Raw genomic sequence first — 6,000 nt, 5'->3', positions numbered from 1 at the left:
TGTTCCTGGCAAAAGCCTCACACAGACAGAGAGAACCTTTGTTTCCCCCCCAGCTTTGAAAGTATCTTGTCTCCCCATTGGTCATTTTGGTCAGGTGCCAGTGAGGTTATCCTAGCTTCTTAACCCTTTACAGGTGAAAGAGTTTTTCCTCTGGCCAGGAGGGATTTAAAGGTGTTTACCCTTCCCTTTATATTTATGACATGTGCCTATTCCCCACCCCATCCTGATTTTTCACGCTTTTAATCTGGTCACCCTAGTGATCACTTGAGCAATACTAAACTCTGTGCCCTCTCTCTAACCCAGAAAAAGACCATACATTTCCTCCAGTGCAGGAATGGAATTTCTATTGGTATTAAGAGAAGCTTGATTTGCGAGTGGAGTCAAATAAATGGCTCAGAACATGCTGCTCTCCCTTCTGTTAATCCTGCCCATGCCCTGTTGTTATAAAAACTACTGTTTCAGCCCATACATCTTTTGCTCTAAATCCAAGATGGGAAACGTTAAGGTATTAGAGGGCCACACAATGAACTAAACCCTGGTGAATGGGAGATCTTGGAGAGGGGGTTGGAGAGCGAGCCTATGCCGCGCTACCCCACAGTGGCAGCTTCTGTCCTGCAGGGCAGGACCCAAGTTCCCACTCCAGCCCATTGGCTCTTGTCATTGTGTCATGTGAGTGGGGCCCTCTCACGGTGATGCCCCACCCCCTGCCTGGCCCTGGCACTGCTGGGTCACTTGCCCCAAGGTCGGCTGTAGAAGGCCAAATAAAATGATCTGGCAGGCTGGATTGCCCATCCCTGCTCTAAGTGTTTGTAAATAGGTGGAGTCTCAAGTCCCATTCTGCTTTGAGCAGAATATCCACAGGAGAGGACATCCTGGCCCTACTGAAGTCAATAGGAGTTTTGCCATTGGCTTCAATGAGACCAGTATTCCATCCATGGCATGTAATCCAAACTCTTCCTTCCCTGAAGTTTGGCTTTATTAATAACTCAAATAAAGTTGTCCCTTTGGCCTAAGCATTTGACATGGTACTACATGGGAAACCGTTAGTTATATTAGAGAAGATGGGGAATTAATAGAAGAACTGTAAGATGGGCAAAGAACTGGTTAAAGGGGAAAAGGTGGCAGATTGTGCTGAAAGGTGAACTGTTGGACTAGAGGGATGGTACCAGATGAGTTCCTCAAGGATCGGTCTTGGAACCAGTCTTATTCAATATTTTTATTAATGACCTTGGCAGACAAAGTAGGAGAGTGCTAATGAAATCTGCTGATGATACAATGTTGGGAGGCATCGTCAATACAGAGGAGGATCCGAATATTGTACAGGCAGAGCGGGATGACCTTTAAGACTGGAACGACAGAAATCAGATGAAATACAATAGTACAAAGTGCAAGGTCATGCACTTAGGGTCTTACAATATGAATTTCTGCTACAAACTGGGGGCTTATCAGCTGGAAGCGACAGAGGAGAAGGGAGAGACCTGGGTGTCTTGGTTGATCTCAGGATAATTATGAGCTACTAATGTGATATGGCTGAGAAAAAGACAAATGCAATGCTAGGATGTATCAGGCGAGGCGTTTCCAGTAGAGATAGAGAAGTATTAATGCCATTGTACAGGACATGGGTAAGACCTCATTTGGAATACTGTGTGCAAGTCTGGTCACCCATGTTCAAGAAAGATGAATTCCAACTGGAACAGGTGCAGAGAAGAATGACTAGGATGCTCAGGAGAATGGAGTGGCTATTTTATGAGAGAAGAACTTGGCTTATTTAGCCTAGTAAAAGCAAGTGTGAGAAGGGATATGACTGCTCTCTGTAAACAGATCAAGGAGGTCACCACAGTGGGTGAAGGGCTATTTAAGCGAAAAGACAATAGTTGATACAAGAACAAATAAATTGCCAATGAATAAATTCAGACTGGAAATTAGAAGAAAGTTTCTAACCATTAGAGAAGTGAGGTTCTGGAAAAGCCTCCCAGTAGGTGTAGTGGGGTGGTTACCTGCTCCGGCCCTGACAGGGCTGAGGCCAGCCCTGGGAGAGGGCTGGGTCTGTGGGGAAAAGCCTGGCTGATTAAGGGAGCAGCAGCAGCTGTGGCCAGCTCAATCAGGCCCAGCTGGCCCTGATAAGAGGCTGTAAGCCAGGAGCCCAGTTGGTCTCCTTCTGCCTATAGAGGGAGAAGGGCTTGGCTACAAGGTGCTGAGCAGGACACCTAGATTGGAGCGGAGCTGGGAGCTCTGGCCTGGAAAGCCTCAGGTTGCAGGCCTGACTACAGGCCGAATAGGTGCAGGGTTGCAGAGGGGCAGCCCATAGGTAGGTGGAGGCAACAGGTCCAAAAACCCCTTGCCTGTGATGAGTGGCATATACACTGCAGTCTGCCCTGATACAAGAGGCTAAATGGGGACTGGCAGTAACCCAGACTGAGGCGAGGTGGGGTTAGAGGGTGGGGGTTCCCCTGGGTGGGGAGACCCAGAACCTGAGAGTGTGAGGATACTGCCAGGGGGGCAGCACCCCAGAGAAAGGGGCACTGCGTCCTGGGAGGGACACAGGGGCCAGCAGTAAGGCGGATCACCGGCCTGCAGAGGGTGCTCCGGTGGCTGGATGAGTGAATTCCTGATGACTACCAGCAGGAGGCGCTGCAGGGGTGAATGTGAACCTTTAAGGGGCAAACAACTTAGTTAGATTTAAGGGAGCTGGACACAATTATGAGTGGGATTGTATGACTGGATTGTTTGTGATGGTATCTGGGTAGGGCTCAGCAGGTTTTGGTGTCTTTTTCAGATTGTCTTATGTCCCTAATAGCTCATGCTTCAGGGGTTCAGCCACCAACCTGCAGGGATCAAGAAAGGATTTCCCATCCCTATCCTGCACAATGTATTTTGTGGTTTTTTTGGTCTCCTCCTTCAGAAGCACCAGAGATGACCCTGGCTGGAGATGGGATGCTGGACTTAGGTGGGCCAGGTCTCCGAGGGGGCACCAAGCATGCTATCTTTCATATGTTCATCTGGCTGGTTCTTATGTTCTCTGGGTCTAACTGATTACCATAAGTGGGGTCAGGAAGGAATCTCCCCCAGGTCAGACTGGTAGTGACCTTTGGGTTTTTGGCCTTCCTCTGCGGTGTGGGGTGCAGGTTGCTTGCCAAGATGATCTGCATATACTTCACTCAATTGTTTCCTTGACAATGTAGGGGCCATGAGCATTGGTACATCTCGGTCCCTCTTGTTCTCTGCGCTGCAGGGGAAAAAAATATTTTGCAAGCTTTTTTCCTTCATTTTATATACATTTCTGTAATTTTCTAACCATCTCCAGTACTTATTCACATGAACATAGTCCGAGCAGGCAGAAAGGAATTACTGACATCAATAAATATCATTCAACATAATAGTTGAAGAATCAGGCCCTATAATGTGCAGGTTGTTATTGCGTGATTTTTGTATGTAAAGAGCTGATCTACCAGGTACCCAGAGAATTCCCTCTGTTCTATGTAAGAACGTCTGTTCCTAGCCCCTCTTTAGGATGCCAGGAGCAGGATTATCTTAAATCGTATATTTCTGAATTTGTGAGTGACCTGTCTGTGAACCGGTGTGCATTGTCAGCTGAATCACCCCTTAAAGCAATTCGTTTGGGAGGGATGTCACAATACACATCAGCCCTGACTGACACTGCTACGTCATTCCCAGATGTCCAGCCACGTTAGGATTAATGTCAAAATACAATGGCTAACTTGCAGGGCCAACAGGCAAATACCCTACAGGTACTGTACTAATTAAATACAGAGTTAGTATTAATGCTCTCTTTCCTGAAACCTACAGGGACAAATATATCCTTCCATCTTAAGTGCACGAGCCATGTAATTATTCTTTGTATAACCTAATTACAGCTCAGTAAACTTGGTTAGATTAAACTCATGGTCATCGAACAATGCTCACGTCAAGACTGAGAGTTAAACACACTCTCAACCCCTTTGTGTTCCTCGGAGCTGTATAGCAGGCTTTGCATGTGTGTTGTACAGTCAATGGTGGCCTTGGGCTTATGCGTTCACACACAGCCTTGTGCAACTGGTCACCGCTAAACTGCTCGGAGCAAGCGTAATAAGGCCACCAATGGATCATACACTTTCTCAGCACCCTACAGCCTTTCTCACTGCTCAGACTTTCTTCCCTGCCCATTGCAGCCTGGCACCATGCCAGAGAACTTTTGCACCGCTCCCCTCCCTGCTTCACTTCTTGTGCTCTTGGCATACCAGATGGGTATTTACATCCCAGCAGCCTTGGCACATACAGTTTAGTTGTGAGTATGCAGGCAGATGCCTACATCCCATCCCAGGCTGGGGAGGGAACTTGAGGGTACGACCTGCATGTCTTACTGTACATAAGGCCCCTAGAAAATCTGATTTGGTACCTGCTGAATCAGTAACAACTTTATACCAACTTCCTTAAAGAAAATTTGCCTTTATCTCCTGTGCTTGCTGCTGAAAGCATGTTACAAAGGGAAATAGTCAGTGATGATGATAGTAATACCTAACTTTAGACAGAAATTTAGGAATTTGCCTAGAAAATAGCACCATGTAGGAGGATGGGGCTCTACTGGGTATTATTCTGACCCTGTGTGTGTGTGGAGCTGTGGAAAAAAGACTAGCTGGGAGTGGGGCAGAAAAGAAACTGAGAATTAGAGAGAGCAAAAAAGCCAAGCACCAGTCTGTAATCATGGTAACCTTGGGAGCAAACTAGGGAGAGGTTCTGGGTGCAGGTGCTGGCTGAAAGGAGCTTGGGCCTGTAAGCTAAAAGGCTACTCCTTTTGGTTTCTGTTTTCTGTACATAAACAGAATGTAAATAAACATTCCTTGTAAATAAACAAGACTGCATCAAAAAAAATACCAGACTCCATCAACTTCTATTCCTAATTAGAACAATCTACAAGGTCCCCAACTTTGACTAGCTAAAATGGGGCAACACTATTACCAGCAGGAGAGTGAGTTTGTGTGTGTGTTTGGGGGGGAGGTGAGAGAACCTGGATTTGTGCTGGAAATGGCCCACCTTAATTTTCATGCACATTGTAAGGAGAGTGATCACTTTGGATAAGCTATTACCAGCAGGAGAGTGAGTTTGTGTGTGGGGGGCGGGGGCGCGGAGGGTGAGAAAACCTGGATTTGTGCTGGAAATGGCCCAGCTTGATTATCATACATATTGTAAGAAGAGTGATCACTTTAGATAAGCTATTACCAGCAGGAGAGTGGGGTGGGAGGAGGAATTGTTTCATGGTCTCTGTGTATATAATGTCTTCTTCTAATTTGCGGATGATACTAAACTGGGAGGAGTGGTAGATACGCTGGAGGGCAGGGATAGGATACAGAAGGACCTAGACAAATTGGAGGATTGGGCCAAAAGAAATCTGATGAGGTTCAATAAGGATAAGTGCAGGGTCCTGCACTTAGGACGGAAGAACCCAATGCACAGCTACAGACTAGGGACCGAATGGCTAGGCAGCAGTTCTGCGGAAAAGGACCTAGGGGTGACAGTGGACGAGAAGCTGGATATGAGTCAGCAGTGTGCCCTTGTTGCCAAGAAGGCCAATGGCATTTTGGGATGTATAAGTAGGGGCATAGCGAGCAGATCGAGGGACGTGATCATTCCCCTCTATTCGACATTGGTGAGGCCTCATCTGGAGTACTGTGTCCAGTTTTGGGCCCCACACTTCAAGAAGGATGTGGATAAATTGGAGAGAGTCCAGCGAAGGGCAACAAAAATGATTAGGGGACTGGAACACATGAGTTATGAGGAGAGGCTGAGGGAGCTGGGATTGTTTAGCCAGCAGAAGAGAAGAATGAGGGGGGATTTGATAGCTGCTTTCAACTACCTGAAAGGGGGTTCCAAAGAGGATGGCTCTAGACTGTTCTCAATGGTAGCAGATGACAGAACGAGGAGTAATGGTCTCAAGTTGCAGTGGGGGAGGTTTAGATTGGATATTAGGAAAAACTTTTTCACTAAGAGGGTGGTGAAACACTG

The sequence above is a fragment of the Lepidochelys kempii genome, chromosome 1 (genome assembly GCF_965140285.1).
Source record: "Lepidochelys kempii isolate rLepKem1 chromosome 1, rLepKem1.hap1, whole genome shotgun sequence".
Classification (NCBI taxonomy): Eukaryota; Metazoa; Chordata; order Testudines; family Cheloniidae; genus Lepidochelys; species Lepidochelys kempii.
This window is presented reverse-complemented; position numbering follows the sequence as displayed.